At 37.3% G+C, this 25261-nt stretch overlaps 1 protein-coding gene across 2 annotated transcripts in view; it reads right to left on the bottom strand.

Moving 5' to 3' along the window:
- Positions 1-23904, bottom strand: part of LOC131438817 (protein distal antenna-like) — a 48226-nt gene extending 24322 nt beyond the window's left edge. Inside the window, exon 1 of one of the 2 annotated variants that reach the window (XM_058609139.1) lies at positions 19902-23904. The gene's annotated coding sequence lies outside the window, so the exon portion shown is untranslated. The remainder of the gene's footprint in view (positions 1-19901) is intronic. The other variant, XM_058609130.1, reaches the window with a different exon arrangement.
- Between the last annotated feature and the right edge of the window lie 1357 nt (positions 23905-25261).

The raw sequence follows: 25261 nt of genomic DNA, 5'->3' as shown, positions 1-25261 counted from the left end.
GTCGAATGGTATATGACACACATGATTGCATAACCTTTCTATATGAGAATGGCAAAAAGATACAGTTATATTTATTGAAAAATCAATGCAATCCAATTCAGTTTTGCATCGATGACGGTTTTCAATCAAATTTTGGATTCAACTCATACATATTCCATGTACATATACTGATTTACATGTCGTGTAAGTTTCATTATTTTTTTGTGTAGATTAAAAAGAACTAGAAAAATGAGGTAGCGAAAAATTCTGCGAATAGGGATGTCGTAATATCGATCGAGTAATCCGAAATAATCCAGATAATCGATTAAAATTTATATTATAATCGATTATTGAAAAATCGAGTAATTCGAAAAATCCGACATCCTTCCCTGCGAGATAAAATAACTCTGATCTAATTCGAATCTGCTACCTTTTTCTAATCCAGAGAGCTGCCTTTTTGAATGAACTTTCCTAGAGATGCGAAGAAACACATTTTGAGTTGAAAAGTGCGCCGTACATGTACAGGGTGATTTTTTAAGAGCTTGAGAACTTTTTTAAACAATAAAACGCATAAAATTTGCAAAATCTCATCGGTTCTTTATTTTAAACGTTAGATTGGTACATGACATTTACTTTTTGAAGATAATTTCATTTAAATGTTGACCGCGGCTGCGTCTTAGGTGGTCCATTCGGAAAGTCCAATTTTGGGCAACTTTTTCGAGCATTTCGGCCGGAATAGCCCGAATTTCTTCGGAAATGTTGTCTTCCAAAGCTGGAATAGTTACTGGCTTATTTCTGTAGACTTTAGACTTGACGTAGCCCCACAAAAAATAGTCTAAAGGCGTCAAATCGCATGATCTTGGTGGCCAACTTACCGGTCCATTTCTTGAGATGAATTGTTCTCCGAAGTTTTCCCTCAAAATGGCCATAGAATCGCGAGCTGTGTGGCATGTAGCGCCATCTTGTTGAAACCACATGTCAACCAAGTTCAGTTCTTCCATTTTTGGCAACAAAAAGTTTGTTAGCATCGAACGATAGCGATCGCCATTCACTGTAACGTTGCGTCCAACAGCATCTTTGAAAAAATACGGTCCAATGATTCCACCAGCGTACAAACCACACCAAACAGTGCATTTTTCGGGATGCATGGGCAGTTCTTGAACGGCTTCTGGTTGCTCTTCACTCCAAATGCGGCAATTTTGCTTATTTACGTAGCCATTCAACCAGAAATGAGCCTCATCGCTGAACAAAATTTGTCGATAAAAAAGCGGATTTTCTGCCAACTTTTCTAGGGCCCATTCACTGATTTGCAAGCGTTGCTCGTTAGTAAGTCTATTCATGATGAAATGTCAGAGCATACTGAGCAAATAATAATGCATGAAAATCATAACCTCAAAAAATCTGAGCAAATACTAATGCATGAAAATCCTAACCTCAAAAAAATCACCTTTTATAATGTGCGTGGTCAGTAAGGTACATTTTTCAGCTCTATATTTTATATCGGAAGCATTCATGTGCAAACATATATTGATAGTTTCTGTTGAATTTTATTGAATGTTTTAACTGTAGCAAATTATATTAACGTATAAACTAATGAAAAATATAAGTTCATAACTTTGGTTCAGACCAGTGAAACGGTTTAGTAATTCGAAGCCTTAGTTCTAGAATGCTCTAGAATTGTTCGTTTAAATTTGTAAGTTACCAATTCGAATAAGCTCGATAATTTAGCTGTGGAGTGGAACTTTTCCCATGTGCAAATTAATCTAACGGGGAATCAACATGGGAAGAACCATGTCTTGTGCGAAAACCATTTCAAACCGACGACCAGGTAAAATATGTCTCTAATAACCGAAAATTAGAAAATTATGTCTCGAAACCCTCATATACCGATATAGGAGGCAATTCGCGAACCAGAGGTAGCCCCCTAAAAAAAATAAACTGCAACGTTTTTTTTCTCTGCTGCCTTCGTCCAAATCGTCAGAGCCAAACCTTGAACGCGGAGGATTTTGTGAGAGCACCGCAGCGCAGGGCAAAAAAAGTGCAGACCTACATAACGGTTATTCTTGCCGAAAATTTGAACCCTGAGGGGATATCGCGCTAATTTCCCCTTCGTCTTTGGATTGGCGTGCAGGTAAAGGTTTGCAACGTGCATCGGAGCACTTGGGGGCTTTTATGTCTGTCAGTACCCAGAAATAACGTAGCATTGGATGACGGAAGAGGTGGTGGTGCTGGTGGTGGTTGCGGCCACGGCAACGACAACTCCGAGGATCCCTGGGACCGACAATGTCGCGACAGAATTAAAATCAATATACAAAAAAAATACAAGGGAAAACACGAGCTACCGGGGGTTAGTCAGCCGGTGTGCGTGCAAACTGCAGTACGAGGCTGAGGACGAGCCGCGGAACGAAAGAAACAAACGCTGGTCAGAATAGTCTTTCGGTTCCGATAGGATCTACGGGTGGGCCGGACCCTGGCCGGAGTAGGTCCCTGGTAGGACAACGAAACGAGCCGTGCAGCAGTTAGTCGCGTTTTGGCAGGGTCTCATTTCGCTTCTCGACAGGTTGAACGGATAATTATAATTCATTAGAGTACGTGTTCTCCCCGACCGACTAACAGCAGCAAGAGCAGCAGCAGGCAACTAACTGCTCAGGATCTAGAAACGGCGGTTGCGTGTGAGAGGCTTCCGAGGCTCGAAATGGAAATTCTAGATTGATGGGACACGACAACAACAGGGTTTCGAACGAAATTGAGTGTGTGTATTCTTTTTTTTCGGCAAATCGCGCGATATGATGACTACCTGCGGGACATCGTTTCTGAAAATTTTCGGACATCATTAGGGATGCAAATGAGCCGTTCTTGGATTCCGTTACCGTCTGCGACGAGATTTACCGTTTTTAACAGCCTATTCCATTTTTTTTTCTGTTTAGACATTGGAGAATCTCTGGTCGAGTTTTTTTTCAGCCTTGAACTGACCTCCAGCCGATCGAAGAAACTGAACTCCTCCAATTATCGCACATGAGCAGACACAGACAGTTCTTTTCCCAAACTGAAGAAAAGAAAAAACGAAACTCCGTACGTGTCCTTTTCGCTGGTGAATCGATTTTCTTCCGTCTTCGTTGTTGTCCCCTGGCGGGATTGTTCATTCTAAGCGGGAAAGGCGATTCCTTTTCGCTGCGAAATTGAACAAACGAAACGAACGGACGCGGGTCGAACGTGCCCAGGTGTCCACTCGCCGTACACCGCAATCTCAACACGGCGCGCGGTCAGAATGTCGGATGGTGGTGGTTCTGGGACACGGGAAAATTCCCTAGATTGCAGCCAAGTTCACTGCAGTAAAGCGCTCCGTTTTTCCCCTGCCACCGCTGATCGGCTCACCGGTGTTGGTGGAAAACGCCTAACACCCGGTGCGAACTCCCGCTAGCTAAATTTCGTAGAATTCGCGAGCTAACAGCGGTTAGTATATATAAATATATGGCTGTGTGTATGTGTCGGTATGTGTGTATGTGCGTATGTGCGCTATGACCGCTGATGTCAGCCAGTCAAGCAGTAAGAGATTGAATAGCTTGCTGAGGACTGGAGGTTTTCTTTTGGCCTTTTGTCGTTGCTTCGTTGCCCAAAATCACCCTCATCTCTTAGAGAGCAGCAAGATATCCATCCATCCACATACAGACACACGTGTGCACAATTATACACAAACACACATACACTCACGTGCGCCGCGATGGCCATTTACTTCAATTTGTGAATTTTTCCTTCATTCTGTGTCAAGCAGCAGCAGCAGTTTTTTGCGAGTTTTTGCTTTCTTTTCGGCGTTGAACCTATCCTGCTGCTGCTGCTGCTGCTGCCCGCTGTCCATCTCCTTAGAGTAGCTCAGGCTGTGTCACCTTATTCTGTGTAGGTCGGTGTCCGTTCGGTTTGTGGCAGAGAAAGAGAGATAGAAACGAAGGGGGGAAGGTAGCGAGAGACTGCGGACTACCTCCTTCTGCTTTCTTGATTCTCTCGGTGAAGGGAGGCACTGGCTGGCGGTGGGTGACTAAACTACCGCCGTTGTTTGGTTGACAGTTGGGGCGCAAAAAGGGGTTGCTTGGTAGTGCCAGGCAAAATGCTAGTTGACCCAAATCGTGTCCCTCTGTCCGAAGGGGAGAGCCAAGCCACGGCGGGGGAGGGTAGCGAATCGTTGATCTTTTCGAGAACCGTCCGAACGTTTTCAGGACACACCGTGGCCAACAGCCAAAATGGATGTCGCGAAGAAGATTGGAGTCTGTTCGTCTAGTTTCTCCTAAATAAAGGGGGGATACTGTATCATTGAAATATGCTTCACAAAATGAGAACGGTATTTTTCAAACTTTTTGCTGAATTTAACAATGAACATGACAAGACGGAATAGATTCAAAGAAAAAAAAACATCAAAAGTATCTCACATGAGTGCAATAATCGGTTTGGACTTGAATTTTGTTTTATTTCACTCGAGGACTAGTAATTGCTAGAAGTGCTACCAAGTTTCAACAACTGAGAGAAGTTCATATTCGATAAGTATCGGTAGTTTTTTTTATACACATTCAGTTAAACGTACTTCAACTATAATGAACATGTAAACATACCAGTTGTTGCCAATCGACGTTCATTGCGTTCATTTTGTGAGGTTATGTCAAGTTTGAGTGAACCAAAACATTCCTACGATACCGGTCAGGACAGGACCAGATAACTGACTATTTTTCCTAGTAGAAAAGCATCTGCTTATTTTTGTGGATCCCCGAATTTAAAAAACCTCCCGGCCAACGTTGTCCAAAGAAAAGAAAAGATGATAAATATTCAATGTAATCTCAAATGCAATTCATATAAAAGTTAAAATCTGTAGAATTTGAGTTCACTTCATATTTACTGAAGTGAACTCAAATTCTACAGATTTACTTCCCGGGTTGGCGGTTCAATGCATAGGACGCTGATCTTGCAAGCCAGTTGTCGTATGTTCGAGCTCCGACCTGGAAGGATTCTTAGTGTCAGTAGGATCCATAGTACTAGCCATGCAATGATTCTGTACACTAAGAATCGGCTGCGAAGTCTGTTGAAACAGAAATGCCAAATTCCACAAAGGGAATGTAATGCCAAGACTTTAGACTTTAGACTTCATATTTACTTCGTTTACAGGTTATAGCAAACAGTTATGAACGAAAAACACTTAGCTTCTCCCACATCAAGATGAAACGAAAACCATTGCCGGTGATCTTGACAACACTATTTTTACCCTGCTGTAACATTGATTTCTAAGTAGAGTACTTGCACAAATCGATGCAATCTTCTATTGAATCGATTCGCTCTCTGTATTAGTTAGTAAGTTAGTATATAAGTTCCTTTCCCCATTACACAATACAAGTAGGTTTAGAATGTTCCCTACACAAAAATCTCAGAATTGCGGAAGCAAATGATGTCCTCATGGTAACAACCAAATCATATATATAAGGGCTGAAAAGTCACCACTTGTGGCTGAACACCCAGTTGAAATCTTAATAATTCAATTTTAACTCATATTCCAATAAATAGTTATTAAAAAAAGCTAGTCCGAAACTGTCCTAAGATACTACTTAATCTTCTCGTGTGAGAAATCAGCTGTTTTTCAAAGAAAGGCGAATCTAACATTGACAGCAAATGGAGAAATACATCGTTGAATGTTTCGACTTTGGTTTCAAAGCGTATTTAGAAATTATCGTATATTCTCAGATCAATTTATGATTAGTCGATAAACTGTTAGTTTATCTTCAAAAGGCATGCAAATTTTACCACTTTCCTTCTATATCCACTGAATAAATGTACATAAAAAGAGTTTAAGCCTTTTTCGATTTGTTTATTTTTATGATACGCCCTTGCGCATTTTTCGTGAATTGGCGCAGACAAATCTGCGGGTAATTCTATCGACTCATTACTATTTCCAGTAGTAAAAGGTTCGGAAACCATCTAAAATAAAGAGAGAAAAAAATAGTTACGCCCTTCCTTACTTGCAATTGAAGTATCGCCCTGTTTGTTAGAATGACAGTTTCACCCTTCGAAGTTCTTTGTATTACTAAGCTTGAGATTTTGGTAGAATCCGAATTTTTAGTCATTTAGGGCAGTGTTGGTGATTGCTGAAAATTTGACAGAAGCTGCTATATTGCTATCTATATTGTATACAACAATTTCTCTCAATGCATGAACCGTGAGAGAATTTTGCTACATTTCTTCGCTCCACTTCATACTCTGAGTATTTCTCGGCTCTTAAAAAAAATACAGTCTGATAATGATCGAAATTGAATCGCAAGTTGACAATTATCGCAGAAAATCGAATCGATGATTCAACTTGATGATTCTCATACTAGGTTGCAATATTTCAAAACCCTTGTGTGGAGCATTTACAGACATTTTCATAGATACAACTTATACAAAGGTTATATGCACATAGTTAGAATAAGCGGCAATAGTAAAATGATTCTATCGCAAGGATCAACTGTCCGTCAAAACATGACACTTGAAGATCAAGTACACTTGGAAAGTATTTGTTAGTTAGAACCTTGTTGGTTGTAGTTTTTTTTTTTGGAAAAATTGAATAGCATCTAGATCGGCGGTACCACCATTCATCTCAGCTCCAGTAGTCATCTCACATACGAAAGCCATGAGTTAGAGTGAGATCAGCTACCTCTGGTTGAACCATTGATTCTAAGGGTAAGACTAAAATAGGTGCATTCGCTTCAAGTTTTCGCGTTGCTATAACAGCATCATTGCATAATTTTCGAGATATTTCTTTTTAACGCAAAATAGTTGAACTTTTACATAAAATTTGACAGTCGAGCAGTTATTTTGTCGTTGTCAAAAATAACCCCTTCTCGGAAGGATGGTTATTTTTGACAGTTCGATAGTTATTTTCCGACAAAAAAAAATTTTTGCAACCAAATTCTAACTTCAGATCTTTAGTAAAAATGACTTATGTGTAATATCTTTTTTATATTTCAGTCAAAAAGTAGAAACCTACAATACATTGTCAAACTACGTAAGTTTTGCTCGGAGTTCTTGCAATTAGTATACCACTCGATATCATTTTTTCCAGTGCAAAATAAACTCAGATAACTTACCATCTGTGAAACTTTTAATGGGGCTGCAGCATTTGTTAAGTTTAACTACTAGACAAAAAATAACTGCTCGATTGTAAAACTGGTCCACGGTCTAACTTTTAATTAAAATTTGACAGTCGACCAGCTATTTTGTCAATGTCAAAAATAATTGTGATTTCTTTTTATACTGTCAGTCGAAGAAAGTACTCAAATAAAAAAATCCAATGCATTGTCAATCGAAGTAAGTTTATCTCGAAGTTATTCTTACGTTCGCTGTATTGCAATTATTACATTATGAGATCAAATTTTATTTTCAGTGCAAAATAAACCAAATAACTTCCCATCCGTCAAACTTTGAATTTATATTTAGAATCATTTAGAAGGATACTACCCAAATTTGAGTAAACACGCATTTGATGCAACTGAGTAACGTTAAATAAGAGTGTACATGACTAAAGGTTAACATTCGAAAAATTCATGAAAGCAAATGACAGATTCGATTCGTTTACTTCCTCTTTCGAATATTGCTGCATTATTATATAAAACTTCGTTTACTGTCTAGTACAGAAGTAAACGTGGAAATAATTGAGTTATTACCAGAAGAGAAAGCAAACAGAAGGTGAAGCTGAAATGAGACGCTGTCATTTACCTTTGTGGTTTTATGGATTGTTCACATAGAAATGTGTTTATCAAATGTAAACAAAAGTATAAGATCAATTTTATATCCGCTAGATCAAACTAAAATGTTCCACTCTTTGACTTATCGCATTTCCTCATAAATTTACTAACCAGTCTGTTCTATTTACATATCTCCGTGTGAATTGGTCGTTCATGTTGTGAGATGTATGCGGGACAACTCTTCAAATTAAGTTATTGAAATTCGTGTCATTCTGAAACTGTCAAAGTGACTTCTGGTGTTTTGTTCATGGTTGCTTCCAAGTTGTGAAAATTAATTTCGAGAACAAAAGTTCAAAAAAAAATTAAATTGAGTCAGATGTAGATTTCCGTCACCTGTAAAGTGAATATTTGTTTTCTGTGTACTGTGCTGCGAACGAACCATTAATGGTTAAAGCCGCTAATAAAACAAGCAAACATGATCACAACTGAACCCATTCATTATCTCTAGGGATGAACATCTAATAATTTCTACTCTTCATTAATTTATTATAATGAATAATTTGACAGTAAATAATAAATTAGTGAACTAAAATACTCAATTTATTACAATAAATTGTATATTTTAGCCATGGTTCTGGCAACACTTCTCAGACTACTCGTGGTGGTAACGTTTCGCAGATTCGCAATATGCTGCAAAGATTTAAAAAATGACACAGATTTCTGGCATCGTTCACAGGCTGGCCACTAAAAGTCTTCAAATTGCAACGGAAAAAATAGTGAAATTGAATTTCCACCAGAGCGTTTGAAAGTGGCGGAAACTCACGGTAATGAGTACAAGTTATTGAAATTGATATTACTGCAGGGTGGTATAAAAAGTGTTGCCAGTATCGTCGATAATAATGTAGGTTGATATTGAAAATTTTGCTTTTCTGATTTTAATCTGATTAAATTACTAATTTCAATTGGAGTTCGATTCGTTACAAATTCCTGTCTATGTGGAAAGTATATGAGCACATTTAACAATAATTGGATTATAAAATAAGAAAGCTTGGAATCACGAATCTTTGGATACTTTTCTTTGTTAGTACTTTTTCAAAATGGTCTATGTTGGATACTTGATATTATAAAGAGGTAAAAATTAGCTGCTCAAAAATAAGTGTTTTTGAAGAATTTCAAGTGTTTTTAGAAAGAATTCAAAACAATTTGTTCGCTGTAACTGTTCGTTAAATCAAGCAATTCATTATCCGAGTTTTGGACCAAATGGAGTTGTTGTTAAAACAAGAGCTTGTGTTCATACAGTCTGTTGTAACATCCATTAATCTTCTGACATTTTGTGAGTTTAGTTTGTGATAAATTTACGGCGAATCTCGGAGGCATTGAGGTACACGTTCCTATCGGGATCAAGTTTGCGATATTTGCATTTTGTTTAAATTCGTAGTACATCATTTCTATCCAACCGACGTTTATTTTTGCGCGTATTGCTTTTTTGTGGAGTTTTGAATAAATTGATTTTATTGTGTACTTTTATACAACGCGTGTATCTGTGAAGCGATTTGTGGTTCTCATAGAACTTCTACAGTGTACATGTACGGTGCGTCGCTCAGAGATGTGGGTTGTATACAACTCAATAATTAGTAGAGGAGGCCAGCAAAAAGTTTCCAGGTTTAATTCTTATCACATTAGGATACATTCTACCAAGTTTGTATTTTTTTTATCTATTGTTGTTTCTGTTTTTTCATCGGTTTTTGTTTTTTTTTATCTATTTGTTTTTCCTTTCTTTTTGGTTTGTATTGTTGGTTCAATGTACAGGTGCAATCAAGATGTCGTATGATCGCTCTCTGACCTCAGAGGATTCTTAGGCTGCGAACTATTTTGCGGTTAATTTTAACTTTTGGTTGAAATCTGACACTCGAGCGGTTATTTTGATGTTGTCAAAAATAACCCTGATCAAGAGCATCTATTATTGTTTTTCGACACTGAAAAAAATCTTGCAATGAAAATTCTAATATTAATTCTTTAGTTGAAATTATTTCCCGTGGAAAATATACCAAAATAACTTTTCGTCCGTCAAACTTTCAAATGGGACGCAGTTTTAGTTAAATTTAACTACTCGACACAAAATAACCACTCAGGTGTCCGATTTCAACCAAAAGTTAAAATTAACCGCAAAATGGTTCACGGCCTTAGTGTCCATAGGGTTGTAGCATAAGTTGTGCAGTGGTTATTCTGCTCGCTAAAAAAATCTGTTGGTAAAGAATGGTCAAGCTCCACCCAAAAGAACTTTACTCTCACGACTTTACATTAACTCAATATAAGTGTTCCGAAAGAAATGTTGGCAACACTGAGTTGACAGCAGTGCATTACAACCAGAGCTGCCATTTTAAAATCTGTGTTTCAACTTAAAAAATCTGTTTATCATCTGTGGTGCATATTTTCGTATTAAAACGGTTAGAAACGTTCCAAAACTTGGTCAGAACGGCGAAATTTCTGAACATTTTTAATTCTTTAATTCAATTAACAATGAGAATTGTCAAATAAATGATACTCGATTGCCCAAATTCCGTGTTGTCAATTAGTACTTCATATTATGTCAGGTTAATTTACTATTCTTATTATGCACTAAAGAAAATATATGGTTTAAAATATAGTAGTAGCTTTAATAGATCGTAGATTATTTCTCGAAATTAGCTATTATGTTTCACGTTTCATCTACACCTAGACTAGACTAAACACCCACGATAAAAAATGTTGAAACATTAGTAACAATTCTCAGTTTCTCTTCACAAGAAATGCACACACGCACACGCATTGTTGCAAAACTCATTAGAAATGTCAAAAATGAATTCAAAAATGTACGATGCATTTGTTAAACCAAAGTGCCTTCCTCGAACCATCGTGTGTGTTTGGTACATTTTACGTTGCGTGCATCACATTCCGGAGCAAAGGTGATGCGAAAGATGGAAATTAAGGGCATTTTTTCCGCTCAAACCGGATGTAAATCAGTTGTGTTTGTTTTCTGCGTAAAAGGCGTGGAAAGTGTGAAACAAATATATATTCATTGCTGATCGTATCATACTATGTTACTGTCAGGGTTACTCCAGCTATAACGCCTTTCTCGGTGAGGTTAGGGGGGTAGATAGTGTTATAATGTTACGTAATTATGTCGTAAATTTACCACTGTCAAGAAGATCACACGCAGAGTATGGTGTGTATTTAGTTTGTTGGATATGAGGATCGTCTTCCACTCAATCCACCTGGAAAGTTCTTCTTGGCAAGCGCTACACTGTCGTTCTACACATAACTGTCTCATATCCTATGAGTTTTCCCATTTACATATGGGACAATTATACTTAGACTGGTAGTATAGTTTATGCACATAATTTGAAAATTTGAAAAAATATGACGTTTTTAAAGTAATATAACTTTAACATTATTGTTTCAACACGACCTTGTGAGCAACGATCAAAGTCAGGTAGGTCCTGCAAAACTATCAGTCCTACACATTCTTACATGGCTAACTTTTCCAGGTATGTTGTTAAAAACAAAAAACGCCTACCTTTTTTCTCCTTTTTATTTAGCTTAAATACTTCCAATACCTGCCCGTATCCTTTTTGTCACCCAACAGAAATTCGAAAACCTTGTCTACCTGGCATGTCAATTTGCTTTCTTTATGTTCAGCTATCCCTCGGAATCATTGACTCATTCGCTTTTACTACCAACCTTTCCTAGGAATCTTCCAGTAATTTCTGCGACCACTCACTACTACCCGTACTTTGTTGGCAAAATCGACAGATTCCAAGCGACACGCGGAAACGTGTCTGTCCAAGAAAAAAAAACAAAATCCACTCTTGAAAGGAACCAAAGGCCTCGGACCCAGGCAGTCACTTCGCGATGTGAAGCTCTATTAACGAATCAATTTATTTTTTGTGGTTTAGTATTTTTACGGAAAGATACATGCCAAAATCCAAAAGGGAAACAATTCTCCCCCTCAATCGTTTTTGATGTTCTCTCTTGCTTTGTTACATTGGAAGGTACGATGGTTTTTTTGGAGCGTGAACCACGGTGTGAGTCATTTCCTTCCAGCAACGCAGGGCAGAAATCGACTCGACTTTCGGTGGTCCTAAAATCTCCAAGCCAATACAGTTGAACCCTGCTATTTTGGGCAGAAGAAACATCGGCATTTATTTCGGACTGCTTTATCTCTTTTCTGGTAAAACATACCGCGAGTTCGGTTGTCAAGATAAAAGCATCTGTGAACCTTTCGGTTGTTTTTGTTTGTCCATAAAATACTCGACTACTGTGAGACTGGGCAGCAGCTAGCAGAACCAAGTCATCTGGTGATCTGACAACCAGCCTCCTGAAGGTTAAGATTCTTCCCATCCGTGACATGGCGGTGGATGAACGAAGGACAAACACAAACACCGCGATGACCGAACGTGGGTTGGGGTGGTGGCGGATACGGGTGGGTTCATGGGAACGGGGAACGGACGAGTTTTACGGATGATGAATTAGGTCGCGAGGTCGCCGCTGTTTTGTTTTTTTTTTGTTTGGCATAAGTTGGTATTTCCTGAATTATACGAAGATGGCGCCGCTTGTGGGAAGAAGTCCGTTAGAACATGGACGGGGAAGGGCCGAAGGCCGTTGAAAACTGCAAACCGGATGTATGGCGTTTTTCGTTTTTTTTCTGCTTTGGTGAAACGGATGATTGGCCGGTCTTTGATTCTGGCTCGATATATTTTCCGTGTTGGTAATTTTTAGAGTGCTCCAAAAAGCATCAATGGATCGGTTTCGGGAAATGCTTTGTGTAAATTTGAAAATTTGATTCGACTTTAGATTGGCCTTTTGCAATTTCAAATTTACAAGCACTCTAATCAAATTCAAGTAGAATTTTGCACAATAATGCGCTCACAATCTTTTGATATAATAGTTGTTTGATTGGATCTAAAACTTATTCAAAATATTGTGCTGACAAGTAGCATTGAAGGATACAAAATATACAAAAATAAGCACATTACCATTTTTAAATTTTAAATTATTCTAGAAAGTGCTTACAGCAACGTCTCAAAAAAAAAAGATGAAGAGATCGAATGCTCCGAAACGTCTCTGCCGAGTGAAAGCATATATTTTACATGCACTCTCAACTAAAAATAATCAAATTCAAGTAGAATTCTGCACAATTCTTTTTTGATTGGATCGAAAACTTATTCAAAAAACGAGAAATAAATCCGATATTTTCAAAATCAAAAGCTTATTCCAGCTGCGTTTGTGGGTTACTTTGCCGAATTTGAGTGTTTTTGGGGAACAGTGCAGGAACATCCGTGTTATTTCAAGATATAAAATTACTCTCACCAATGATTCTAGTATATGAAATAAACGGTAAACTTGAGATGATCGGAGGTACTGTTACCCTAGATAAATATAGCTATATATTGGCTAAATTTAGCTTATTATCAGTGAATGATTTTCTTTTCTTTAACACTTTTCTAAAAGATTCACTAAAATTATCATGGAGTATCGGTAATACAGATTAATCGTCTTTCAGTTTAGGTGGAATCGATTTGACGAAATGCGGACATGGATTTCAAGTTAATACTTTCTATAAAAGAGATAAAAGTAAAGGCTTCCTGAAAATTGATTTTACAAATAAAATCCAAATTGCCGTAGTGGCATTTGACTCAGTTTATCGAGAAATATATTAATTTTTGTTCAATGAGACCTTGTGATAGCTCATATCCAACCCTGAAGGAAAAACTGCTTCAAGGAAATTGGATCGTTTTTTATCAAGAATTACTTTACATAAACCATTTTTAACCAAATAAAATTGTTTTTCCTTTCATCGCAAAATATTAGAAACTTCTCCTTTTCTGTGATAAAAATGTGCGTACGGTTTTTTTTCGGAGCCGGCTCGAACGATTTTCAAAACCTTAGATTCAAATTAATGGTCTTAAAACTTCACAGCATGCTATGGAATATTGTGCTGAATCGACTCCCAATTCCGGAGTTATAGAGTGATGAACGAGAAAAGCATCTATTTCAAGAGTGCATTTCCCACACAGAAAAAAATAATGAAATTACACGAAATGTAAATCAACAGTACTGTGAAATAGACGTCAGTTGAATCGAGAATCTGATTTAAAACCATGATTGATTTTTCAATAAACCAGACTGTATGTTTAAAAAAAAGCTTAGTGTTGCTTTCAAAGTACATTGAAAAATGAAGAATTGTAAAGTAACTTACCATTCAATTGCCTGCATGAAAATTGATGTAAATTCACAATATATTTTTATTTGTGCAAAGGGTGTGTAGCTTCCCAAAACTTGTTAGCTGATCATCAAACGAGCACATTCAGAAGCCGATGCGTTTCATATGAAAAATATCAATTTATATAGCTTTTCGATGATTCTAACATTCGAAAATTACTAATCGATCGAAATTAAAATAATTCCCAAAGCTTTTTTCAGAATAACAGATTTATAATTAGCGAGTTAAATAACTAAGCTTGACTGTGTTTCGCGTTTGGACTAAGGAAGTAGGTACCTTAGCGCCATATCTGTAGCAAGCGGAAACTAGTGTAACTACACAGTTGCGTGGAAGTATCGAAAATCTTGTGTACAAAGCGTGATTGAATTCTTGGTGTACGCGTTGGAAGTTCGTCAAATAACAATTCCTAATTCGAACTTGATAACTAATCGAATAAATACGACAAAGATAAAAATGCGTTTGTATTAGTTTCTAGGAATCACTGTTCGAGTAACCGCTTAAGGTTTCTGAGGGATTCCGAGGTTTCAAGGGGCAATTTACAATTCCAGGAAAAGAGTCATTGTTGCAAAATGCAAAAGCAGTTTCTCCGATGTCGTTGAACGGAAATTCGAAAAAGAAATTTCATTTTATTTAACCAAACAGCAATAAAAGCGCTTTAGGTTTAAAATCATTCCATTGTTCTTTCAGGGAAAAAAATCCGCTGTTTTTTGGCAATTTCGGGAATCATTTTAACTTTTGTTTGAAATTTGATATTTCGATAGTTATTTTTATCAAGCAGGTATCTAAATTTTACTAAAACTATCGCCAATTTCAAAGTTTGACAGATGGAAAGTTATATTGGGTTTATTTTGCACTGAAAATAAAATGATGAGTGGAGTAATAATTGCAACACATAGAACGTCAGAAGAACTTTGAAAAACAAACTTACTTCGTTTGGTAATGTATTGAAACTTTTTATTGAGGTTTTTTCTTTTACTGAAAGTAGGACGAAAAATTTCATAGAAGTATTTTTTATTAAAACTCGGACAAAATCTCGAGCAGAGTTATTTTTGACCGCCAGCCAAAAAAACTACCCGACTTACACGTCAAATTTTAACTAAAAGTTTAAAACATTCGCAATATGGTTCGGCAATGATTTTATCTTTTGATTGAAATCGGACAGCCGAATTAGTTATTCAATCCGTTGTCAAAAATAACTCTGCTCAAAAGTATGGTTGTTTTTAACTGTTCGATATTGTTATTCCGACACTGAAAAAAATCTTACAAAAAAAACGGCAAGTTTAAGATATCTAGTGAAAATTACTTCTGTGTGATTTTTTTTAGTATCAACAAAAAAGATTATCTAATAGAAATATTTAATATACTGTCAAACGAAGTAAGTTTTTCGCGAAGTTCTTTTTATGTTCTCTGTATTGCAAATATTATACTACTTGTCATTATGTTCAGTGCAAAATAAATCTAAATAAATTTTCGTTCCGTCAAATTTTGAATTGGACTGTAGTTTTAGTCAAATTCAACTAGTCGATGGACAATAACTATCGAAAGGTCAAATTTTACCTAAAAGTTCAAATCATTCGCGAAATGGTTCACAGTCAGAGATGCCAGATATTTTCATAGAAAATCTGTATTACGCTGTATAAAAATCTGTATTTCTCTGTATTCACTAATTAAATGAAAAATTCTACAATGGAGTGATGTTAAAAGATATCCCAAAAGATTATGGTTATGGAATGAGTTAACAAGAATACACAACGAAAAACTTTAATATAATTTTTTTTCGACAACAATTGAATTTCAATTTCATACATCTTCCGAGTTTAAAAATGTTAACTTCATAAGTTGACATAGAATTCCAATGACTAATGTGCAACCTCAAATCAGATCATATAACTATCAGTCTGACAATAAAGTTTCGCGATGCTACACACTTCGAAAAAACCCTGTGATTTTACTTCTTATTACATACACATAAATGGAGCGTTGCAGTTCACGCAAATTTACGTGGAAGAACATTTAATATTGTGTCTAAAACTCCATATGAAATTCATTGAATCAAAATTCATTAAAATTAGTTGAATTCAAAAAAATTAATACTTATAGCGACAACCGCGACTTGAACTGAGAATCATCGGATCGCAAAAAAATACGTCTATTAATTGACTGAGCCACAGAAGCACACATCTGCTTGGCTGGTTGAAGGTGCATTCAAACTTAAACAGTCGCACCTGCTAGCAGAAGGCAAGTGGCAATCAAAACTAGTAAATTTCTAGCTAATCTAACATTGAGTCGTTACAAATGAAATTTCCCTTCAATTGACAAATTAGGTCTTCATGAATTATATCGTATGAGAGAGTAAGTCACCTGTAAAATTCAAATTTTTTTGGTGTGTATGACTTCCTCGAATGTCAGTTCAAGTTAGTTTGAAATTATAATATAAATGTATTTCTGTGCTGATCATCAAATATCTGTACATCGGTTTCCACTTAAATTTGTGATTTGTCAATTGATTATTAAATCATTAAAGACTGAAAGGTTTAATTTTTCTCTATTACTTTTTGTGAAATCTGCATAAATCTGTATTCGATTTAGGAAATCTGTATTCTGTATTAAACCTGAATGCGCATGTAAGAATTTGTTTAATACAGATAAATCTGTATAAATGGCATCTCTGCTCACAGCCTTACTCCATTGTTAAAAATAACCCTGACCGAGAGCATGGTTGTTTTTGACAGTTCGATAGACATTTGAAGACAAACACGAGAAAAGGTCCTAAGTGCAAATGCAAGTTTCTCCTTGTTTACTTTCTCTTTCGAGTATTACCGTCCAACCAGCAATCTTTCCATCTAACACTTCATATAGGATTATAGCAAAAACCAAATTTTGATCTCGTGTTCTTTGATCTTCAGATAGTCGAAGAAAATTCCTCATTAATTGGCCTTCTAACGACAGTTTGACAAGTAGATAGCGCTGTAGCTCAAACGATGATGTTTTCGAATGAAGCTGTCAAAATACATAGGAATGTTTTTTCTCCAGTGAATTTTTATTTATTTGCGGTTGAAATTCGAATGATCGTAGAATATTCTTTTAGAATAGGGGAAAAACATTGATTTCTTTTAGTTAGAATTTCAATCAATTTATTTAAATGTTTCGCTTGAGAATCAATCTAATTTTTTTCGCATTCGGAATGGCCTAAGAGTTGATAATGTTGATTTTTCTTGTTACCTCTGTACTGAAATAATAGTTCTGGTCGATTATTACATACAGTAGTTGTTTACACTTTAAATATCGATCACGAAAATTGATTACATAACCTCGCTTTTAACATTATCTAAATATAGTTCAGTATTAAAAAAGTTTAAGGTTTACTTTTCACGCAAAAGTTTTACGAATGCGAAAGTTCTACTCATTCCGACAGATTGTTTAAGGAAATATTGCATTGTTTGTATTTATTTCCGCAATTGATACTCGATTCCTAAATTGCTCTGTGTAATAATTTGCTAACATCATCGTTTTCCTGGTTCATCAAGTAAAACATAGAAGGCGCAGAGTTATTTTGAGTTTTGCGTTTGAAAGCCAATAGGTTAATCTGGTTGCAATTGCGACTATCATACTACTTGTTATCAATATCTTTACAATGCAAAATAAATCAAAACAACGTTCCACAAAAGGGGACGTAGTTTTAATCAAATGATCTAAATGTCAAATTCGCGAAATGGTTCAAAAAATTAGATTTTCTGCCGATGAAGTTGAAACAATTTCAGATATTTATGCCGACAGAAGACAACGTTTAAAAATTTTATTTCATGTTAACTCAAACTACCTGATAATTCTACTCATAAAGTAACTCAAATGAAATATGACTGAACTCTCAAGGAATGATAGAAACTGTGTTAAATAGCTATGTCAAAATTCAATTGGAGAAGACGTAAAATTAGCTGTGTCAAGAAGCCCTTAAAAAGCTTAGAACCTTGGTGTAAAGAAGATGAGTGTAAGAATGAATGATTTATGACGGGCGTATTCCAAACTAATAATATATGATATATAATGTCGTTTTCGCTTGAGAATACTGAAACTGACCCAGGGTAGTTTCATCAAACAAACGCTTTTCACGAAACTGTGTTGATTTCGCACTAAGCAACGGGGGTTTGAGTAAGACCAGGTTCGAAATTGACTCAATTTTCAGTTCAACAACGTTGAAACTAGGTTCGAAACTGACTTCAAACAAACGGTTTGACAGCAGTTAGAGTGGAAACTGGGTTAGGTTTGGCATCAAGCGAAAACGACATAAGTATGCTGTCAATTTTGTTTGTTACGGGTAAATAACAATTTCGTCAATTTCACACATTCTGTTTGTCCTATTTTTATTGTCTGTTTTCGGGTATATTTTTTTGCAACGATGATCAGTCGAAATCGTATGCTTTTAGAAAAAAAAAACAAATGCATGCTGGGTGTAAACTATTAAAAAAATTCAATGAGTTTTTTGTATTCATTTTATACAGAAACCATACATGAACTGTAGCCCGAAAAGTTTACGACCATTCTTCGAATACTTTTGGAGATAGCCGAGATGTGTTTTTTTGTCTACTCTTACGACTGCTGCCTAATAGTTTTGCAATTACTACTTATGAAAACATCATCTCAAAGTTTAAATAATTTGATTAGTTGCTAAATAGTCATCAAACAATGATCGATGATATTGACATAGAAAGTGTTACCGAAAACACATATTTTCAACATGGAAGGAAGAATATGTACAATTGAAGGTAAAGCTCAACTGGTTGAGACAATAAACTATGTAAGAGGAGCGTAAGAATGAATAATTTATGACGAGCATTTCAAATCAATAATATATGATATATAAGTATGCTGTCAATTTTGTTTTTTTTACATTCTGTTTCTATAGTCCAATTTTTATTGTCAGGTTTTGGGTATACATTTTTGCGACGATGATCTGTCGAAATGGGATGCTTTTAGAAGAAAAAAAACAAATGCATGCTGGGTGTCCACTATTGAAAAAATTCAATAAGTTTTTTGTATTCATATTATACAGAAACCATACACGAACTGTAACCCGTACGGTTTAAGACCATTCTGCGAATACTTTTGGAGATAGCCGAGATGTTTTTTTTCTACTTTTACAACTGCTGACTTACAGTTTTTTTTTGCAATTACTACTTATGAAAATATCATCCCATGGTTTAAAAAATTTAATTAGCTGCTATAAAACCATCAAATAATGATCAATGATGTTGACATGAGAAATGCTACCGAAAACACATATTTTCAACATGGAAGGAAAAATGTGTAGAGCTGAAAGTGAAACTCAACTGGTTGAGACAAGTTATACTGGCATGATATATGCATAATTCATGAGTAATTGTCAAGTGAGATTGTAATAATTCTGATTAGAGAAGATTTCCAGATTTGGTGCTACTTGAGAAAAAAAGCAAATATGAGCACGATTCACTTCTGCTGAAAGGATTTAAAATTCGAAATTTCATCGCACAATTTAAAAACAAATGACATTTTAGGAAAAAAAAAGTTATTCCTGTCAAACTAATGTAGAAATTAGACAGATTGACTAGCGTTGGAGTTCACCAGGACTCTTGAAAACATTTTAAATCTCCCGTGAAAATGCAACTCAGCCACTCTGCAATTTGGGGTTCGCTAACCGTGCTACTAAGGACTGGTTTTTTTTCTGCTGTGGCATTTTCACCCAAAAAATATCAACCACTTCGGACCGAGAAATCAGTGGCAGATACCCGCCACACAAAAACCGAGCCCAGGACGCACTTGTCACCCATCGGTGGGGGCGGGCGAATGCGAAGGGCCCCCTATTCGGGTGAATACCTGAATACCGAAACTAACAACTAAACCGAAAAATAACAAACAAAAACACCAGTACGCGAAAAACGCCAGCACACCCACAAGAAGAAACAGAAAGTACTTTTTTTTCCACTTACATAAATTACAATCCCAACCGGCACGAGCTGCTGGGGACTGTTGTTGTTGCTGTTGGAGTTGCAGGGTGGTGGAGTGCGGGGCTGCTGATAGTGCTCGTGAAGATGCTGCCGTGGCTGCCTCGACTACTGCTGCTGCTGCTACTGCGGAGGAAGGATGATGGGGAAGACGGTGATGCCTTTGCGGCTGATGCTGCTGGTCCACGATTAGGGCTGCTGGGTTTGTTGGGCTGAAGTTCTGCGGCAGGGATGCAAAGGTCCCCGTGCAGAAGGCGGCAGCCTTAACACGCGCGCGAAAATCTAACGACAGCACGAAGCTGGAAGGACCTGGGCCTTACTTGCACCAGGACGACGACTACGGCGAGGACACTGAGCACCAATTTACTTAAGCACACACCGGGCACAACAACACACTGGCGTTGCGTTTTTTTTTGCTTCTTCCTTTTTTTTCGTCGTTATATTTTCTCGAGGGTTCGCGCGTCTTTCGCGGATAAGGCCGGTTCGCACCAACAAAAAAAAAGAATCTTATGTTATTTTCCGCTGCTCCTGAGTTTTTCTTCGTCTGATACGTGGAACCGCAGGGTGAGGGGGGGCACTCTTCACTAATTTTTTTTCTTCTTACTTCACTCTGTTGTTGCTGGCGGTGGCTGTGATTATATTGCGGCGAATTTTTTATTTTTTTTGCCGAATCCTCACGTACTCGCGATGAGAGTCAACCAAGGCACCGTAAAGCGCAAAAATAAAGGACGACCGAGACGTCGCGGATTTGGGGCAACCGTAAGAAGCCTTGTTTGTTTCGCAGTCCAACCTTACTACACTCAACGACAGAACGTTGCAATTAGTGTGGGTATATAATCCTTGGCAGACTTTTGAAAGATTTTTCACTTTTTTTGTTAGCAATTTTTTTTTTCGCTCAGCAAACGGTCACTTGAAAGCAGTCAAAAATGTTTAGTACTCCAGGGTAAAGGTATCACTTTTCAAAAATTTTCACAGTTCGTTTTGCGAAATCACAAGAAACGTGGCGTTTTCTATTTGATTTTTTTTTTCAAATCAAAGTACACTAACGCAAGCAAGCGATATCAAGATCTTTTCGGTAATCCACTGTTCTGCTGCGATCACAATCGCGCGGTAGAAACAAAAGGGACCCGAGCGATCTCCACTCGGGGCAAAAAAAAAAATCCGCATTAATACACAATCAGCTAATTGTTTCCGTTCCCTTTGTCCGTCACTCGCTCGCTGATTTGCGGTCGTCGCCGTTTCTTTTGGTTTGCTATTCTTCAGATGTTTTCTCTACGGGCCGGCAAACACTACTACTGCTGCTGGCTCTCCTGCTTGCTTTACTGCTGACCAAGCATCCTTCGCGTCACGTTTCTCGAACACAACTAAGTTGGAAATTTAAATAAGCGTACCGAAATGACGGGATGATAGAAAAAGATGCGTTTTGCACTTTCCAACGCACTCGTTTTCGTTCTCGCTCGCGTCCACCGCGTGTGTGTTTCTCTCGTGCGCGCTCCTTTCGCTCTGCTGCTGGTCGCTGTGCTTCTGCATGACGATCGCTTCCTTCGTACGCCTATGGCGAGAGCGAGCGGTGTCCTTTTGGCGGTGGGCTCTCGTACACGCGAAGCGAAGACGTTGTGTTTTTAGCGATAGCTGCTTCAACGGTGTGGCGGCGGTGCCGCGCACACACACTTTCTCACTCCACTCCACTACGCTACGCCGAACGGGCCGAACAGCGCTCAACACACACTCGCATTTCCCTTGCTCTCTCTCTCGCGCGCACACACACACCGGAGGAACACTTGCTTTCTTGTTATAGCCAGGCAGATACATCGCATCCTGCCTGTCTGCCTGCCAGCCTGCTGGCCTACCAGGGCAGGTACTATATATACAAACACACATTCGTCTCTCACTTCTTCGTGCGGAACGCATCGGGATCTGAACAGCAGGCGATCAGCAGCGATTTAAATTGACTCTCCCTCTCGCATTTCGCAAACACGTTTCGTCCGTTTTCGTCATCGCCGTTTGCACACACTGCCAAACAGCGCCGGTCATCCATCCGCCTGCGATTCACCCTCGTCCGCTCGCTTCCTTTTTTTCTATACAACCATGCTGATACTAGTGACCACCACGGATGTTGAGTGTGTGCGACGACGACGACGACCGAAAGCGGTGGGACCGTTGGGAGAATTTTTCGTACAAAACTCGTGGGTGGTAAAATGGTGACTCGTTTCGACTTGATTTCCACCAGTTACGAACAAAGGGGACTCGTTACCGTCGTACAGGTAAAGAAAACAAGTGACGATGCACTTTGATTGCTACAACAGTGCCGAAACTTGGAAACTTTCCTGTGATGACTAAAAGTGTGATTATTCATTGGTTGACATCATTAATTGTTAGCAAATAATATGACCAGAGCTGACTGTGCTTAGCGGATTAAATTGATTGTAGTTGCAAGGTTTTCGGCTCGATCTTAAATCTTATATTAAAAAAAACCCTTCCTTTATACATAATTCGTTGGATGAGCGGATATTACATCGACAGTTGACATTTCATTTAGAAAAGATTAATAGTATAATATTTGACTACGATGACAAATGAGAATATCTGCCGAAACGTCGGGAAAATTTAAAAACAAATCGTCTGCTTCACTTTTTAGACTGAGAAAAGCCCTTTCATTACAATACAACAATTCAAAACCAGTCGTTAAAGGACACGGATAAATTAGTTCGTGCTTCGAAGCCAATGGAAATGTAAAAGTGATTATCATTAAATTACAGTGTTGACATTGTTTGTATCAGATGAATTTCTATCATGAAAAGCCAATAAAATATACTTGACGTAAACTTATATTTACAAAATTCTTCCTTTATACAGAATTTGTTGGATGAGACATCCCAATTTCGACTGATCGTGTGCGGATTTTACAACGATAATTGACATTGATTTTAAAAAAGACTTTGAATAATATTCGACTACGATGACAAATGAGAATATCGTAGTGTTGGGACCATCATCAATACAGTTTAAGAAAATTTAATGCCGCTGATACACAGAATTCGTTCCATTATTTTGAGAAAAAAAAAACAGACTACAACAAACTTCTTACGGTTTGCAACAAACGAGATCGACAAAGACTATTTTTTCCTTTAAAAAGTCCATCACGCCGTAACGCCGGAAAAATTTAAAAACAAATCGTCTGTCTCACTTTTTAGACTTAGAAAAGCCCTTCATTACGATACAAAAATCTAAAACCAGTCGTTAAAGAACTTATAGAAAAATTATTTCCTGCTTTGAAGCCAAAGTAAACGCGAAAGATCAAGTGATTGTCATTACATTACAGTGTTGACGTTGTTCGTAGCGGATGTATTTCTATCATGAAAAGTCAATAAAAACATACTTGACGCAAGCAAAAGCATGTCAAATTTTCTTATATGATGCCAGAATAGTGGATGTGTTACAACAGATAAAATTTTTTGCGTGTTCCGAAGCAAAAGCCAAAAATATTTACTGTGAAATCAAAAGAAACAATTACTCTTGTCCTCCTACCAGCATCTAACCAAAAGTAAAGTTGTATGATTGTCGTCCGGTCTATCTATCTTAATCATCAGTTGAATAGTAATTTGGATCACACCTAAACAATCCAAAAAATATGGTAATATCACGCGGTTTGATGTTTCAAATCCCTCAAACAACACCTTTTTTCGCTAATCTTATACCTACATGTTCATGGTATTAGTGTTTAATGGTGGTGGTGAAAAGAAAAAGTAAGAATAAGTATGATAGGTAGCACTTTGCTTCACTATTCTGCCGAAAAACCGATAATGCTGTGCAGTGTTAGTTTTGTATGCCAGTGACTGCCAGGTAGTAGTCGGTGCAACCATAGCAGTTGCACTGCCACCAACAAGATTTTGTTTGTAGATCCGAGAAGATGAAGAACTACACACTTAAAGAAACGTAACGATACACATAAAATGAGCGTCTCGATTTATTTACATTCACAATTCAAAGCATGTAAACGTAAGTCATGTTATTAACTTCCCTGTTAATTTAGCTGCAGTAGGTGTAATATTGTGTCATCAACGAAGAAATTATGCATGCTTGAATTTAAATAAGTAAATAGTCAACTCATTAGTAGAGATGCAATACTATTTTGCCGATTACTCGACTTTCAAACAACGAATTATGATAAAATCGGGTACAATATCTTTACTTCTGCTTTAAGAAACAATACCGCAGGAAAATAATTCGGAAATTATTAAATATTGTGTTATAGCGACGTGATAACTCGAAACGTATGAACTTGTTTTCATTTTACCCTTAAGATCAATCTATCGAACAGAGACAATATATCTCTCTAACTAATGGTTTGAAGCTGAGATGATTACTGGAGCTGTTACCCTATATTTGCAGACGCTCGTAAAATGGCATATGAAGCCCGTTCAGCCACCAAGTATCATTTACCATTCGACTCAGTTCGTCGAGTATGCAAAATGTCTGTATGTATGTGTATGTGGTATGTATGTAACATTTTTTAGCACTTGTTCGCTCGAAGATGGCTAAATCGATTTTCATGAACTTAGATTTAAATGAAAGATCTTGTAATCCCATACAAAGTTCCTGAATTTTATTCGGATCCGACTTCCTCACTATTCCCAGTGATGGCGCGAATGATTTCAACATACTTAGGTTCAAATGAAAGGTCTAATGGTTCTAAACAAAACTTCCAAGTGTCATGCGGATCCGACTTCCGGTTCCGGAATTATAGGGTAAAGTGTGTTTGAAATATAATACTGTCACTTAAAGCGGCGAAACAAACCACATAAAAAAATATAAACTGGCCTCGAAACAACTTCAATCGGTAGCCATTATCAATAGACAACCAAACAAACTGATTCCGGCTATCTCGATTCCGGAAGCACCGAAAATAGTGGTCATATATTAAGAAATGGATCTCATTCACTTTTCTCATCGATGGCTTGACCGATTTTCACAAACTTAGGCCCAAATGCAAGGTCCCATATTGAATTTCTGAATTTCATCCGGATCCGACATCTGGTTTCGGAATTGCAGGTTGGAGATAGTTCAAATAATCATACCGTCACTAAAAGCGGCGAAGTAAAATACTTAAAATAATATCTTAAGTTGCTTTATACTATTTGAATCGGTAGTCATTGTCAGTAGAAGGGCCAAACAAATTAATTTCGACTTTCCTGATTCCCGCTTTTCGATTCACGGTTGGAGATTGTTGCCCTAAAAATGGATCCCAGTAACTTTTCTCGAACCGACTTCGATTATACTGGTTCCGGAATAACACTGGTCCCGGAAGTACCTGTAATAGAGGAAAACAGACCGTTTTTTTTAGA

Source organism: Malaya genurostris, chromosome 1, assembly GCF_030247185.1.
Source record: "Malaya genurostris strain Urasoe2022 chromosome 1, Malgen_1.1, whole genome shotgun sequence".
In the NCBI taxonomy this organism is placed as follows: Eukaryota; Metazoa; Arthropoda; class Insecta; order Diptera; family Culicidae; genus Malaya; species Malaya genurostris.
This window is presented reverse-complemented; position numbering and strand designations above follow the sequence as displayed.